This window comes from Saccopteryx leptura, chromosome 5 (genome assembly GCF_036850995.1).
Source record: "Saccopteryx leptura isolate mSacLep1 chromosome 5, mSacLep1_pri_phased_curated, whole genome shotgun sequence".
Taxonomy (NCBI): domain Eukaryota; kingdom Metazoa; phylum Chordata; class Mammalia; order Chiroptera; family Emballonuridae; genus Saccopteryx; species Saccopteryx leptura.
In genome coordinates, this window is record NC_089507.1 from 131040904 (window position 1) to 131058675 (window position 17772).

At 40.8% G+C, this 17772-nt stretch overlaps 1 protein-coding gene and 1 long non-coding RNA gene across 4 annotated transcripts in view; one reads left to right on the forward strand and one right to left on the reverse strand.

The window, feature by feature from the left end:
* Positions 1-13670, reverse strand: part of PRKCQ (protein kinase C theta) — a 135576-nt gene extending 121906 nt beyond the window's left edge. For all 3 annotated transcript variants that reach the window (XM_066385321.1, XM_066385319.1, XM_066385320.1), the window contains exon 1: positions 13506-13670. The gene's annotated coding sequence lies outside the window, so the exon portion shown is untranslated. The remainder of the gene's footprint in view (positions 1-13505) is intronic.
* Positions 13671-13786: 116 nt separating this feature from the next.
* On the forward strand, positions 13787-16110 carry LOC136406270 (uncharacterized). The gene is made up of 3 exons (XR_010751648.1): positions 13787-13958; positions 15213-15571; positions 15854-16110. It is a non-coding gene; the product is annotated as an uncharacterized lncRNA (long non-coding RNA).
* Positions 16111-17772: the final 1662 nt, after the last annotated feature.

Consider the following 17772-nt stretch of genomic DNA (forward strand, 5'->3'; position numbering starts at 1 on the left):
TCAGGGTAGTTAACTCTTTCACAGATCAGCATGATATTTCTTATGGACTGGCAATGGTCCATGGAGAGGCAGTTGAAAAAACACTGAAATGTAGCATTAAGGACATGGAAGAACTGTTGAAAAAATATATATATAAAAGGAAAGTTCAAGGACATGTTTGAACTTGAGACTGAGGTTAATAAAAGACCTGAAAATAAATGTAGGATTCTGAAATACATTTTTCAAGTTTACTTCAAATGTATTTTTCTTTTACAGTATCATGGGTTTAAAAGAGAGCTGGCAGAAAGGAAACACTGCAATAAATCTGGTATCTGACTTTCGTGGAAAGGGAAAACACAGGCAGGAAGGAAGGAAGGATAGAAGCAGATGTTCAAGGTGAAGGAAGAAAGGACAAACAGGCAGATGCACCCGGCTGTCTGTGGGTCTCATCTGTGTGCTTCTGTCTCCATGAGAACTTGCGAGCAAAGCAGTTAGTGATGGAAGCCAAAGCAAAGCCCTGTGGCAGTCTCCTGCTCCCTGCCCGGTTTACTCTGAGAGGCAGAAACTTCGAGAGTTCCAGGCAGCTTTCTAGCTTCTTTTAAACATCTCAGAAGAATTGCAAGCTATGTGGGGCACAGAGATCCACTCTCCAGGGTCAGTGGCAAATGCCTGGGTAGAAGCCAGAAAAGCAGTATAGGTCTAAGCAGAGTTCCTGGCTTGATGTCTGAAGCTGAACCGAGTATTTTCTCTGTTATTAAAATCAGTAATATATTGCACAGCAAAACAAGAAAATATGCCCCAAACAGTAATTGAAATATAAAGAGGGAAGTGTCAAAACTCACTTCTTAGAATACTGATGTCAGGTAGTATTTTTTTTTTAAAACGAGTCAGTAGATAGAGTATATTGCCAAATTCAGGCTTAGTAGATAGTGTTAAGAACATGGGCTATGACATCAAATGGCCGATGTTCAAACTCCAGCCCTGTCATTTTGTTTGTGGCTCTGTGACTGCAAACAAGCTACTCTACCTCATCTGTAAAATGAGGACAATAAGAGGATCTACCTGAAATGAGTTAATGGATATAAAATGATCATAGTACCTAGTATACAGAAAACCCCAATATCAGTTATAATTACTAGTACTTAGTTTATATATACTCAATAGAGTCAAAAGAACCATGGCCATGGTTTCTCTTTCCATTATTTAGCAGAAAAAATATTTTCTCATGACGATTACTTCCTTTACAGTTGTGTTGTGAAAAGAAGGCTATGGATTCTTTTAAGGTGGGTGTTTTTGCTGGTGCTCAGCTCTCACTCCTCCCTCTCCCTGGTCACACCATTTCCCCTGTACCTGTCACATGCATCACAGTCAGTTTCACTTTCATGGTATTCAGTCACTTAGGGTCAGGAGTAAACATATACAACTAAGTGAAATAAGCAACATGTTAGATTCAGGAGTGACAGGTCTATGGTTGTTCCCAGAGCATCAGGTGCCCTTCAGTTTGCCCCGCCTATCTCCTGCCCTCTTACATTGGGCAGTGAGTCACCTCTCGAGAGCCTCATAGTACCTGGAGGAAGAAGGTAGTAATCTTGTTTAGATTCTGGGTGTCCCACCTTGTAATTTCCGGTCAGGGTGCCCTTAGGGAGTGCGTTTCCTACATCTCTGTGATAGGGTCTGATGTGAGGCAGTCATATCTTCTCACTGATATTTTTCTTTAACCACGAAACACACTTACTCCCTCTCTCATCTAAGAATTTTCTGTTTGACTTACTGTGCTCATTTCTCATCATTTGTGTATCTAGTGCATTCTCTTTTTGCACTTCTGCAGCTTTGCACCCACCACTTTGGTTCCTCACACGACTCACGCTCCTTGGTTCTGGCTATCCCTCACACCTGCCTTCTTCCTGTTTGGGGTTCTCTGGTCTTTCCCCGAGGCACTCCACTGTTCTGTCATCTGCCTGTACTAAAGTGACATTTAAGAAGTATTTACTGAGTGCTTGTGTGTGGGACTCTGCTACAGGGAAGGGAAGACTGGAGAAAATAAGACACAGATCCCTGCCCCAAGAAGCTTGTGGTGTTTTCAGGTCAAGAAGAGGGAGTGCTGTCACTACCAAAATAGCTTCCTACACAGGATGCCATGCTCACAGGGGAGAGTGTCTCAATATGCTGTGGGTTGGAGGGGGAGCTTCACAGAAGAAGTGATGTCTGAGGCATCAGCAAAGTGAGGACGTAAAAAAGTGGATCTCCAGTCATGGCCCCACGTGGAGCTGTGCTACCCAGGAGGTGGTAAGAACTACGCGGTGCTCAGGGCCTCTGAGATGGGAGGCTGGGGAGGAAGTGAGAGCTGGCTGGGAAGGCCCCACCAAGCCATGTGAAGAGCTTGGATTTTATTTTTCAGGTAGTATGGAGCTACAAAAGTTCTCAAAGTAGAGAGTGGCAGTGAGATTTTTGTTTTAGTAAGAACCTTCTGTCAGCAGAGTGAAGACTGGGTGAAAAGAGTGAGACTACAGGCTCCATCCCAAAAAATAATCTTGAGGGCACTTTTAGGATTTGTTATCATATCAACAGCCTAAATATTGTGCTTAACTGTGTTTCCAAAATGGCTGCCACAGCATCTACCATTCCCCACTCTTCTGCAATGCCATGCAGCTGTGCCCCACCAAAGGGTGCCATTTACTGCCTTCCTTCTGAATTTAGCTGGCCTATGACATGTTTTGACCAGTAGAACATGACAGAAGTGATGCTCTGTGACTTCCTAGTCTAGACCTTAAGAGATCTGAGCTTTTGCCTTTGTGTGTTCAGAACACTCACTCTTAATATCTAACCACCACGAAAAGAAGCTCAAGGTTGCCGCATAGAGAGAAAGAGGGAGCATAGGGTGGTCCCAGTCTTCTATCCATACTTACCAAGCACCATATTGTGAGTGAACCCAATCTTGGAACTGATTGCAATCTCATGAGAGACCCCAGGTGACGTCATGAAGAGCAGAGCCAGCCCAAATTCCTGAGCCATAGAATCATGACCAAATAAAATGGTGCCATTTTAAGCTGCTAAGCTTTGGGGCATTTTGTTACACGGTGCGAAGCTATACTCTGAGTCAAATAAATAATAAACTGCTGCCTTGACAATTTGGGGTGATAACATTGCTTCACTGTCAATATGTGTTAAGTCGTACTTCATCCTTAATTACTTATTAGGAAATCTTATTTTGAGCTGAAGTCACACTTCACTGATTAGACTCAAGTTTTTGAAAAAGGGGTTCTTAGAAAATGTAATCCTCTGATTCTGTCTTGCAGAAAGGCTAAGAAAATGTGGAGCATGGATTAAAATTCCCTGGAGTTCAGTTTGAACTTTCCTGTTGGTGGTTTTAAGACAAACATCCAAATAAATACATGTTCCACTTTTTGGAACTGCAGAATGTTTGCTGATTCTTCATAATTTACTTTCTTCGCTGTATGATTGTCTCAAGATAAGACAGTATTTGAACAGCGTGATTTCTCTCTAGGTTTAGCTTTTTAGACCTAAAGGTCTAGACTATTTTCCATGAGAAAGTACCTCAATATTTTTCAGGAGAAAATTGATTTTTACATATTTAAATAAACATATATTCTCTCTATTCTGAATACTACTAGTCTGTTCCCTGAAGAGAAGGGGCTCTTCTTTCTTTTGTTTTTATTGAAATAGTAACATTCAAATATGTTATGTGTTGGTATTTCTCTCTACCAGCTCCACATATGGGAAACTGTTAACAGATGAGTTTTGCTTCATTCACTTCTAAAATTATGTGCTAACTTATGTTTGGCAATATTGGCAATTTTTTGGTCAAGTAAGTTGAATTTATTGGATTTTAATAAGGAACAAATAGCATTTACTATTGTTCAGATGCCTTCCTAAAGAGCCTTAAGTCACAGATCTCAAGTGTACTATAAATATTAACAAATCTCAATGCTCAGGAACTAGGAAAGAGTCCCAGTAGTAAAATCCTTCTTTTTACTGGAATGGAGGAAGGAATGTTAAAGAACCTTGTTCTGTGCCTTCGGCAAATATTAATACTTAAGCTGCCTCTGCTTCAGAACCAGGAATTATGCAAGTTGTTTCTGACTGGATTATTTTATCAACATGAAAACGATTTTATAAAACTCTTTAGGATTAGCTCCGTTGTACGTAAGGGGTAGAGTAATTCAAGTTCTTAAGAAAGAGTTTATTTATGGCTACTGTTACTATCACCCCTTCTGTACAGCCTGAATATGTCCTGAAAAATACATATATGCCAATTTATCTTTCTTCTTGAAGAACTAATGCAGAAGAATTAAAACAATTCTCAATCTTAGAGGAGAAGAGATTTCATGTGGCTGTTATTAATCAGTATCTTCCAGAAACAAAGTTCACTGAGGAAATCTAGTGGTTCATTTTGGAGGACCAGCATTTTGAGAAACTTGTTTGTTATAACATTCCTTGTGTTACCATTACCAAACAATACAGTAGAGGAAAAATATTTTATTGTTGCTATCATATGAAATATTGTTTCTGAAAAATCAAGACAGTGTAGTTGAATGACTTCAGTGTTTTGTTGACTGCACTTCAGTTTATGGGTGAAGGGTTACCCATTCCACTATTGATTATATTTTCTAATCTGTATGGGCTATTCACCAACACTTATAATGGGGCTATCACCTGGAATCCTTAAACTTTATCCAGTACTGTACCACACCAGGTTCCCAAGAACATGTGGATACCAAAAGAATACCTCAAAAACAGCTACAAAATAATAAGATCAGAGGAATCCAAGAGACCCCAACCTCCAACTCACTCATACTATGGTCAATATGGCAAAACCAAATGAGAACCTTGGTTTCCTGGCTCTCACTTCTGTGACCTTTCTCTTTACCTTCACTGTTGGATAGCTCTGAATGACTGACATGGCCATTGAGGAGTGGGGCAATGGCGGGAGGAATGGTGCCACAAGATCCGGTGGCCTCTCTCCAGTCTCTTCTACTGAAAGGGACAATCAATGTTAGATTCTTAATACCATTGTACCAATTCCCATATTTCCTTGTTTACTATAGGAAAATCAGAGAACAGTGAGGTGAGAGACTGGCACCTTAGAACCTGGGAGGGAAGGAAGCAGCAGGTGATAAAGAATAAAGATCAGCTACACTGCAGTCAATGCACCAGGGAGGAACCATATACTTGGCCCTACACCACTCTCAGTCAGATCCTTAAAACTCACCTGGAGAAAGAATATGGATTAAAACTGGAGTGCTTAGGGCTCTTACTACTAATGATTAGGTCTGAAAAATGTATGTGATACTCAGAATCCTTCATGTTGATGACTGGAGGAAAATCAAACATATCCCTTGACTCTGAGAGGCTTCATAACTCCTTTAAGTCGGCAGTCTGAGCTCTGTGCCAAGAGCTAAAGAAAGGGAAGGAAACAGAAGACCTGGCTCATGTCCTGAGGCTAGCTTACCCAAGAGACAGTAATTAAATTAAAATATCATTATAGTACTTCAGTTATGAGCTGAATAGAAACCTCAAGTCCTCAGAGACGTGGGAAATCATGGAGGAGGGTAAACACATGAAAAACTACATGGAAAAGGTAAAACACATAAAGGACATCCTTTTTTTTTCTAATTGCTAAATGGGACTCTGGTTGAGAAGGTGTCTTCATGAACAAAGAGAGGTACACACTTAGGATTTAGGGGGCCACCTGATTTTCTTATTTACTAAAGAAAGGCAGGATGCTTTGGATGGAGAACCACTAGGGGCTGAAATACAGAGGAGGTAAGAAGTGTCTCCCTTATTTGCAAGCAAAGGTGAGCAGAACTGTTTGGTGGCTCTTACTTGAGCTGTGCTGACACTACTCTGGAGGGGAGTGTCACTGTGGAACTCAGAGTTCATTTCCCCCAAGACACAATGCCATTTATGAAGTAAAGTGCACTCTCAAAACTTTCTGAAATCCCATAGGGATTGTGTGGGCTTTTATGGTACAAGCATTTTAACTTCATTTTAGCTCTGGCTTTCTTGATAGGATCCCATACTGGTATCCATTTTATTTTATTTTTACTGGCATTTATTTTTAATCCCCTTTAAAAGATTATGTTTTTTTCCCTTTTGGGTTCATGTTTTTGGTTTTCTTACTTTTAAGGGAGTCCTCTAAATAATGTATTACTCTTTATTTGAATTATATTTTTCTTTGAATGCTTTCAATTATTTTGTCTTGGGTATGCTTTTATCACCCAAATTCTTAAATCTAGCCTTTTACTTTTTACCTTTCTTACTCTTACCTGCTTTAATGAGTTTTGAGATAATTATAGTTTTGTTCTGAAAAATCCTTGAAGCATTTTGTCATTGCATTAAAATGTTACCACTTTTATGCTTTATTTTCTTTTTATTAAAATAACTAATTTTAATAGAATTATATAATTAATTTCCCAGTAATATTTACATTTAATGTCTACTTTTACCTAATCTTTTTGCTTGTAGGATATGTCAGAGTATTATAATCTCACCTTTTATTTTCTGCTCCTTCCTTGCTTACTCTTTTTTCCTGTTATTACTGGCATTATAAAGGTCAACAGAATGAGAAACTGAGAATGATGGAAGGAGAAAATCACACCACAGGCAGGGGGAGATGGAGTTTTGTGATTGTAGCAAGTTGCCTCTTAATTAAAAATGTTTCCCATTTTCTTCAACTTTGAGTTTTCAGTAGAATTTATCTAGAGAACCACAGGCAACAACTTTCCAGGATAATAATAATTCTATTTTTACAGACATTTAAATGACTAGATTAGGATTCTTTTCTCCTACAGCACACAATTCTATCAATATTACAGGTTTTAAAATTTATGGCCTATTTATTTATTCCATTAATATTTATTGAACATCTACTATATGTCTGATATGGTATTAGATGTTAGAGATTCGACAGAATATAAGAGAGAATGTGACTTCTGCCCTCATGGCAGCTAACAGTTATTGACTGGTTTCTATATGCCACACACAGTGATAAGAACTTTACATAGATGATCTCATATGTACTTTAAGAACATTTGGGAAGAAACAAAATCCTACTTTGGACAATCAGGAAAAGATCTCCGGAGGAAGAAATCTAAGGTGGGAACAGATGATATGTAGGAATTAGCTAAGGGAAGGAGAAGTCTGGGCAGAAAGTCGGTGAGTCAGGGGATGCATGGGACTGCTAAGGAGCCCAAAGAGACTGCATTTGGAGGAGCATGATGAGTGTGGTGTTAGAGAGATGAGGCTGGAGGAGAAAGGGGAGTGTATAGATCAATTAGAACCTTCTAATTCATGTTACAGCATCTCAGTTTCATTTCAAGCACATTGGGTATCTGTTGAGAACTTAAAGCAAGGGAGTGACATGCTTGGATCTGGGATCTAGAAAGATCCTTTCAACTGCAATGTGCAGAACAATCCATAGTAACAGACCAATTAGGAGATCTGGCAATAATGTAGAGGAGAATCAGTGGAGGCCTGTAAACAGTGCAGAGGCAGTGGGGGCAGGAAAGGGTGGATGGAATAGGGAGAAATTCAGGGGGTAGTGCTAATAGAAATTGGTTTGGGTTAAGCATGAAGGTGAGCTGTCAGGAAAAAACATCAGGATTTCTGTTTATGCAAGAAGAGATGATGCCATTAGCAGATACATAGAAAAGTGAGAGGAGAAATTTATGGAAAGAGGAAGGAGGAGGATGCTCCATTCAGGCTTGTCCATTGTGGTACTGGATGTGCCCATAAACTGTGGAAGAAGATCAGTAGGGTTTTGAATAGGTAACAATTGGGTGGTGGTCAATGAAGAATGAAGTTGCACATTGCATGAGAAAATTGTGGAACATTAACCTGCCCCAGGGACAGAAAGGAGAGAATGAGCTTGCAAAGGAGAAGAAAGGAAGGAAGGACAAATGAGAACATTGCTCCAAGATTGCAGGCATGCTCAGTACATAATCTGCTGCAGAGGAGTCATGTAAGAGGGGAGCAGAATTTAGCAACAATAAGCAATAAGTTTGAGTGTGATATTTCCCCAGAGGTAGGAGAGGCAAAGCCAGGTGTCTGTGGTCAAGGCAGGTGGAGAAAGCAGAGAAGCAGACAGAGAGAAAAATTTAAGGAGTTTGGTTGTAAAAAAGAAGGAAGTAGCTAGAGAGAGGCATGGAAAGATAGTCTTTTTCTTCAAAGGAAGATGGGATTTAAGCATGTCTAATGCAGTGAGAATAGAGCCAGTAATATGGGAGAAAAGGAAAATATAGGTAAGAGAGGAGATAATCAAGAGGATGATATTCCCAAGAATGAAGAAGTAATGGATTCCAGAGCACCACTGGAAGATGACCATTAGACAAGAGGGGAGGCTTTGTTTTTTAATTATTATAAATGAAGGGAGGTAGACCAAGATAAAGCCACATTCGTAGCCCTGTGATCATGCACTTAAGACTTCGGCTGTTCTAATCTGGAAAAGTATTTTCTCAGTGAAGTAGGAAGAAAGGCAAAGTGCTGAGAGTGAAAGGATGGTGGTGGCAGAGGAAGGTCTGGAATAGCTGCTGTAGAAAGTGAAGTGGGCTGACCAGGAAGTCTGATAGCTCGGCTGGAGTCGGATATCATGGAATTATGGAACTCATCAGTCTCTGTACAGCCACTAAAAAAATTAGGCAGTTGGATTCAGCTCTGGTCCCAGGGACCCAGCTTTAGAAAGGAAAGTGCTTCATCTCACATGGCATGACCAATGCCTGTCTTCTCCCAGCAGCAAGGGAAAGGCTTTGGGGGAGGAAAGAGTGATCCTTTTCATCTCTATCAGCCTCTGGTTGAATCATCCCTGGTCTGTATAATCAGTACTATTTCTTCTTAAGCAATCATTTCTAAATCATGTAGGTAGGGGCCACCCTAGCTAGAGGGACCTTTTGTTTATTTTTTAGGAGCCCTTTTGCCCAGGGTTTCCCTAGTCCTTCAGGGAATGCTTGAGTAATAATTACTCCACTGATCCTGCACTAGAGAAACATATATAAGCACAAGGTAAGATGGGAAAAAGCAATAAATACAGAAGTACCACCAGCCCAGAGGCCCCTGATATCAGGCACCAAATTATTTGGTAAAGAGTTCATTGGTTACTACCTCACACCCATTAGGATGGAAACTATCAGAAAAATAGGAAATAACAACTGTTGGTGAGGATGTGGAGGAACTGGAAGCCTTGTGCACTGTTGGTGAGAATTTAAAATGGTGTAGCTGCTATGGAAAACAGTGTGATGGTTCCTCAAAACATTAAACATAGAATGTTTAAACCACTTAATCCAGCAATTCCATTTCTGAGTAGACAGGCAGTCTCCAGGTTATGAACGAGATAAGGTCTTTAGGTTTTTCTTAAGTTGAATTTGTATGTAAGTCGGGACAGGTACTTTTACCTATTAAACACAATTTAGGTGTTTGTCTTAATATAGTATTTATTTTTACCTTTCTGTGCATATAAACACAAACATTTTCAAACCTACAGAACCTATCTTGTTCATTACCCTGGGACTGCTTATATAGCCAAAAGAATTTAAATTAGGGACTTGAAGAGATATTTGTACACCCATGTTCAGAGCAGCATTATTCATAATAGCCAAAATGCAGAAGTAACCCAAGTATCCATCAAAGGATGGATAAACAAATGGATAAATAAAATGTGGTGTATATATACACTGGATTATTATTCAGCCTTAAAAAGGAAAGAAATTCTGACTTATGCCACAATGTGAACCTTGAAGAACCTTGAGAACATTATGCTAAGTAAAGTAACCCAGTCACAAAAAGGTAAATACTGTATGGTTCAACTTATATGAGGTATCAGAAATAGTCAAATTCATAGTGACAGAAAATAGAATGGTGGTTTTCAGGAGACGGAGGAATGGGGAATTGGGAGTTATTGTTTAATGGGCAGAGCTGCAGTTTTGCAAGATGAAAAGAATTCTGTTGGATGGATGATGGTGCCTATTGGACAACAATGTGGATATAGTATTTAATGCTAGTAAACAATATACTTAAATGTTATGTGTCTTACTACAATAAAAAAATGAATTGATAGGTCATCCATCTCTGTGGTTTATGGCAAGTGCTTGGTGGACAAATAAACTTGACACAGCCTTTTACCAGCTACAAGGCCTGCACAAGTGACTTAACTATCCTAAGCCTCAATTTTCTCATCTGTAAAATGAGAATGATGATAGTAACAATAATGTCTAATATATAAAAGCTTTACAAACACTAAATGAGATAGTAATGTTTGTCAAATATAAATAAAGTAGGGAGTATAATATCTGATACATAAATTATAAATAATTATGACTCAATAAAACTGTTTCATTGCTTTTGTTGGCTCTGATTATCATAATCAATATTATTAGCTTAAGTTGTTACTAACATTAACCAATAGTAACCTGTAAATGTGCATGCTGCCCAAAATGAGTGACTTAAATATCTGGCACTTTAATCCCAGGTCAGAAATCTATGATTCAGGGCTTGGGTTGTGTGATCTCCAATTTTTGAAACCTCTGATTCTCATTTTTTCCCAAGGATATTTTTAGATGACAGGACAATGTGAATTTGTGTATAAATGACTGACATATTAAAATAATGAAAGTTGTTTCCATTACTGCAAAGAAATGTCTTTTAATGCACCTTTCTGCCTCAACATCATGTTTTTCTATGAGGGTTTTTTTCTATAAATAAATTTTTATTAATTTTAATGGGGTGACATCAATAAATCAGGGTACATATATTCAAAGAAAACATGTCCTGCCTTAACAGCTAAAATAGGTATAAAAACCAAAGTTAGATGCATTACTGCTTGAAAATGAGATAATTAAAGTTTCAAAGTAATGAACAGAAACAGAAAGAATGAGTTTAATGCTATGCATGTCATCACAACACCAATTTCTGTACTCTTAATAACATTTGATTTTGGACAATACAATTACATAACTATGCAATCACATGATACATCTGTGTTCACTGAGATTTTTCATTATATAACAACTTTTTTATTTTAAACTTTTTGTGAAAGTTACTTGAAAAAAAGAAATAAAAGCTTGAAACCTTATCAAAGGAAAATCACCTGAAATCAAATATACCCTTACTAACAGTCACATTAGATTTATTAATGTGATAATTAATATCAGCAATAGCTTCAGGGGCAAACAACATGATTACTAACTCTAAAACATGAAATGCATTAAAGATCTAATTTCTATTTTAAAGGAAGCCAAATGTCCTATCATTAAATACTGCATTATAAGGAGATTTGTGAAGCTTTACTCCTAAATGCCAGTCACAGGTTTGCACTGTAAACCCACACTCTCAAAAGAAAATCCTGGACTTGATGCAAAGGAAATTGTAGGTGAAACACCAAATTCCTTATAGAGAAGAATACCATCTTTTCCACAAAAGAGAGAGAACATATTACAACGGAATGAGGGACCTCAATGGAGATAACCAAAGACAAATAGGCTATTCAAGGGGGCCTTCAGTACTTGCCATGAACAAGAGAAATCAAATATGGGTGTTGAAGGGGATCATTGAGATGACAAGACTGAGCTATGGTTAACTGAGCAATGTTCTTGCATACCTGAAAGAGAAGAGGGACATCCACAAAAGGAACCGAAGTTTCAGTAGTTGACCCATGTATCTTCCAAGTGGACTCAACAAAGGGTTGTGGGGAGGTGGAGCTGTAGGAGCGAAGGTGAAGAAGTCGGCCCAAGGGCTCCTTGACATCCTGAGCCACCATAGCACAAGACAGGGGCGGAAGTGAATATGACAAAGCAGAGGGTGGTGACAAGAGTCCTCTATGGAAGTTTACATTTTGCAAGTTTACAAGAAAATCACTGAAACAATGGCTGGTGATGCAGAACAGGTTACTCTTAAAATATGAAATAAAACTTGAGCGCAAAACAACAAAAACTTAATTTAGACTTAATTGCTAAGTTGGAGGAGTTTTCCACCTGAGGCTTTGAAGGTTTTAGAAGCTCTTTCAATGCTGGCTCTTTAACTATATGGACGTTCAAACAGCAAAAGAAAGAGATAACAAGATCCTTCAGAGGAAGACACCTGCCTGAAACAATGGCACTGATCTCCGAGGGATTTTAAACAGCTGTGCATAAACTTCAAAAGTAATTTGCAACCAAATTAGTAAATGTCACCCTTCTTCCCACTAGATACAGCATTTTTAAAAGAGATCAAGCATCCATGGGTAAGCCTGCCATTTTATGAGTTGCCAAAGATAAGTTAGGGAAAAAATGAAGATGGTGATTCATAAGGTCTGGTGTGTGCTGGGGGTGGGGGCACCCAGGACCTTACAAATAGGGCTTGTCTATGAAACATCTTGGCCAGTGGTGGTCACCGGTCTAGAAAACAATGCAAGGGGTGTAACAGCCAGTAGAGCTGCCAGGTTCGTGTTCAGAAAGGGCACTGGACTTCGCAGAACCTGCACACTCCTCAGCGTTGGTGGTTCTCACTACTGACTAGGAGGATCAGTGAATGCTCATTCTTCTCTCCATGTCATCACCCCTCCTTGTCAGCCCCTGCCATTACTGAATCATCTTTTATTAGCAACTCGAGCCAGACAACCCCCAAGGACAAGGCAGCTCAGAGACACCTTGCAGAAACAACTAGAATCTCCCAATTGAGCCAGCCTTTTGGTCTCTTGCTATTCATGTCCATGGAAGTGCCTAAGGTTTTAGTATGAACAGTGCATTTCATATTGATAACTGGGGCTCTTAAAAATTCACTGAAATAAAGACATTTAACTACTTTCTACACATGTGACCCTCAATGCAGAAAAACAAACTGTCTCTCAAGTTTACAGTATTAAGCACCAGAGCTTTTATTTTTATTTCTGTGTCCATCAGAGACCCAACTTACCCTACCCCAGGCCCTTGAAACGAAATTTGGTTTAATTAGAAGAGTGTTGGCAGCCCTTTCCGACACTCTAAGCAATTGATTGCAAGAAAACAAGTTGTTCTCTGTGACAGGTTGCCATCTATCTCAAACATCTCTTCTTACAAATGTTTACCAAGAATATAAAACTTTTCACCTCTTCCCTTCCTCCCTCCTACCTTAGGTGAGAGTGCTCTCTCTCTCTCTCTGTCTCGCTCTCTCTGTCTCTCTCTCTCTGTCTCTCTCTCTCTCTCTCTCTCACACACACACACACACACACGCACACACACACACACACACACACACACACACGCGAAGGACACGAAGGACACTAAGGAAGGAAGGAGGAGGCGCCCCCAACCCCGGTGGCCTCCTTGCGGCCAAGGTCCGCAGCATACTGTGCAATTCGCATGCTAGAAACCTCGGGGAACAAGTGACCCAAAGTTTGTTGCGCTCGTATCTTTTTCGATTTCTGTCATCCTGTTCCCCTTCCTGGAACATGTCACCGCGGGAGCTGTGTGGGTCGCCCCACCGGACCGCGGCCCTGGACCCGCGCAGACAAATCCCCTTCCCTCCTCGAGCTGGCGACGAGCGGGCACGCAGGGACCTACCTGCTGGATGGGCTGCCGGTCCGAACGCGACTGCCCTGCGGTGGCGCGGGCACTGGAGACCCGGCGCGGTGGGTGCGCCCGCAGGCGGTGCCGGCCAGGGGGCGCTCGTCACCCCGCGCCCCGACAGCCGGAGCGGGTCTCCGGACTCCAGCCCGCCCAGGAACCAGCGCCCAGCTTGCACAGCTGCCAGCACCTCCCCTCTTCCCGCTGTGCCCGCCCCTCCCTCCAGCCTCGCTCCTTACTGGTGCTTCTCGCCCCGCTGTGGCAACCAGAAGACTGGGATGAGAAACCCTTGGGGTGCGATGCTTACGGAGAGCTGAGGAAGGGTCGCTGAGCACTGGCCAGAGGCTAAGCGCAATTAAAGGGGGGGGGGGCATGACACCACATGATTCTACCGCTAGCCAAACTGAAAAGTGAAAACGAACCTTCAGTGGGAAGGATCAAGGTCATCCGGTAAAAAGAACTTCATCTGTTTTGTCTGTGTTTACACTATAAAGGGCTTGTAAACATTGTTGTTTTGCAATTACCTGCCAGAGGAGGTTTGGGGTACAATTCTGTGCCTTGGATAGCTTTTCCTGGGTTGTGTCTGACCTAGGATTTTGATTATCTATCTGCACACTGCTGTTTTATTTATAATGTCTAAACGTGACCTCTCTAACCGTCACAACCCTTGAAGTTGCAAATGAAATGTCCTGACAGTGCATTTGTCATTTTAAGACTAGTGCTTCGGTGATACTAATGACTATCGTGATGAGACTAATTAGGGTGGTTTTTCCCATATTTCATATAATTCATTTTTCCCCCATTCAGATTAGAAATTATGTGTCTGGCTACCAATACTATTATAGAGACTTTCCCTCTCAATTATGATACTAAATGTGCTTGCTTTTATTGCTTTAACAAACTAATGCCAGATTAATCTGAGGTAAATCTGAGAAATAAAACAAATCATTTTAAAAATATTTTTGAGAGAGACAAAGAGAGATTTTTTAAAAAAGCCAAGCCTTGGATCAGCAGGCTTCTGATCATGGAAGGACAGAGTGTCAGCTAAAAAGGACCTCAGATTCCCACTAGTTCCAAACTTTTAATTTAAAGATAAAAAACCTAGGCTCACCAGAGTTTGATGACGATTAATTCACACTGCTGCCTGTGCTTGGAAAGCCAGATAGGGTGACCCTTTCTTTTAAACTATGTGAACTCAGCAAAGTGAACACACAAACATTTTAAAGATAAAAGTATATTCCATTAAGATTAGTCCCTCTTGGCCCTGGCCAGTTGGCGCAGTGGTAGAGCATCTGCCAGGTGTGTGGAAGTCCTGGTTTTGACTCCTGGTCAGAGCACATAGGAGAAGTGACCATCTGCTCCTTGACCCCTCCACCTCTTGCTTCTTTTTCTCTTCTCCTCCTCTCCTACAGCCATGGCTTGATTGGAGCAAGTTGGCCCCAGGAGCTGAGAATGGCTCCATGGCCTCTCTCCCTCAGGCGCTAAAAAATGGCTCCAGTTGCAAAAGAGGAAGGGCCCCATATGGGCAGAGCATCACCACCTAGTGGGCTTGTCTGGTAGATGCCAGTCAGGGTGCATGCTGGAGTCTGGCTCTACCTCCCTTCTTCTCAATAAATTTAAAAAAAAAAAAGAAAAAGAAAAAGAAAAAAAGATTAGTCCTTCCCCCCTATTGTTAATATCTAATAGCATTGAATTGACTCTCAGGCCAGGATCATCCAACAGAGATGCTGCCACCTCTTGGAAGATTCTAGCCAGGAGGTGTGAGGGTGGATGGAACTTCAGATATGCTGGCTTCCTCTGACATCCCCAGAGCCTGGTATGTAGTAGGCACTCACAATTTGGTGGAAAAACATACTTATGACTGGGAACAAGCTGGCAGACCTGGATCAATGACCATCCCTCAAGCCCAAGCCCATGAGAGGCCAGCCCCTCTCTGCAGGCTGTAAAAGAGAAACCTCCTAGCTCAAGATACCTTCCTACTGGCTCTTCTCCAGCTCTCCTTACATGGAGCCTATCAGATCGAGAAGAGATGGCAGACCACCAATGGCTGCAGTGCCTAGGAGGTAGGAAACCCACTCACTCCCCATTGCTGGGGTTTTCATTGGCTATTTGAGAAGGAGACTAAGTACACATAGGGTGCAAGGGTAATTCACATGACCTTTTAATTTAGTGAATACTAGTTGGTGGCTTTAAAACGATTTCAAATAATGGTGATTATGTACTGAGTACTTATATACCAGTCATCATGATGACCACTTTGTAGCACTATTCACCTAATCCTCATAACAATATTATGAGGTGTATGTTACATCATCATCATCATCATCACCACCTCTGTTTTACAGATGAGAATTATGAACATAGAAGGATTATGCAGCCTTGCTCAAGATGCCACAATTGATAAAGTACCAGAACCAGGATTCAACTGAAGCCAGAATGAAGTAGCCCCTCAAGCACTGTTGAATACCACCTCCATTCCACAACCAGACCATCTGCCCCTCAGTTTGTGGCTTGTCTTTGGAATAGCTGGTCTCAGAAACCCATGCTCCTCTTCTGTTTATTAACTGTATAGTCCTGCAACTGAAAACCCATTAATCTGAAGACTGGATATTTTAAAACATTATTCATCATATGTCTAAAAAAGTTTTTTTCCCCCTTGAATCTCATCTGAAAGAAAAAAAAAATCCAAATCTGTTCTTGATACATGCTAGGTGTTAAGGGTATGTCTGGACCATTTCTTGATCCCAGCATCCTGTCTGTCCAGCCTTCTCCTTCCTCAGGCTACAAGGCATTTCTGCTTGATATCAGACATTATCGCATCACTTTATATACACGGCTGCTGCTCAGAAGTTCTCCACACCTTTGTTTCCTGGAAGAGGAAACGACATTTCCTGGAGGGGACTGACTGCATGTGGGTGGCAAGGCTCCACTCATTACGTTAAACACACCCGCACTTTCAGTCCTGCGCTTTTTTCCTCCTTCAGTTTCTGCCCCAGAGATTCCTGGAATCGTGCTGAGCAAGACCAAGGGGCAGCTGTGTCAGTTAACTGAAGCCCAGAGGACATGATTCCTGCTTTGGATCTAGAGCTAAGGAATAAGTGACTCCCAGGAATCTGATCCCTGAGGACACCACAATCCACTTTTCTTCAACTTGGAATTTGCAAAAGGGATCCTGAGACATCACTATCTTATTCTGGACCTAGTTGACGATTATACTCTAACTCCCAAACAGACCATATCTTGCACCCTTCTGTGGATTAACTTTTTTTTAAAAGATTTTATTTATTGATTTTAGAAAGAAGAGAGAGAAAGAGAAGGAGAGGGAAGCATCAACTCATAGTTGTTGCCTCTCGTATGTGCCTTGACTGGGCAAACTTAGGGTTTCAAACTGGTGACCTCAGCATTCCAGGTTGATGCTTTATCCACTGTGCCATCACAGGTCAAGTTGAATTGACCTTTTATGAAGAATTTAGGATAGAAATTAAAAAGAAAATGTTCTTATTGTGAACCTCAATTTGGAGAAAGATGGTTTTGGGGAGAAGTAGGATATAATGAACAGATAATTTAAGACCCGGATTACATTATAAGGACACCTCTCTCTGCAGAAAGTCAGCACTCGGAGGATATCAGATGGGACTATTTCATGAAGAGTTGGGCTACTCTGGCTGTTCATTTTCACAAAGGTTTAGCAGAGGTTGTTTTTAAAGTGGGGCACCTGAGCCTGACCTGTGGTGGCACAGTGGATGGAGCATCGACCTGGAATACTGAGGTTGCTGGTTCGAAACCCTGTACTTGCCTGGTCAGGGCACATATGAGAGGTGATGCTTCCTGCTTCTCCCCCTTCTCTTTCTCTCTCTTCTCTCTAAAATGAATAAATAAAAATCTTAAAAAAAAAATAAAGGGCACCTGAATCCTCAGAACAATCAGCATGGAATTAGAAAACAGCGCTCTACCTTAACCAAAGACTCAAGAAACATGTGGAATCTAGTGTAAAATTATTCAGAAATTGTCAAAGTATTTCTAGGAGGTGCAGAGGTGCAGACAAAACAAGGGTATTTTAAATATATAGTTTGGACAAGGGAAAGGAAGTCCCTTCCTTCTTCAATCCAGTTTAGACTTTAAGTGGGAAAAAAATGATAATTAAAAGTTAGAAATTTTATTGCCAGGAGGGAGCTATAAACCTGAAATGGCCCTGCCCTTGGGAATAAATAAATCTTGATTACTATTGATAATAAGATATAAACTTCCAAGCCTTGAGGGAGAA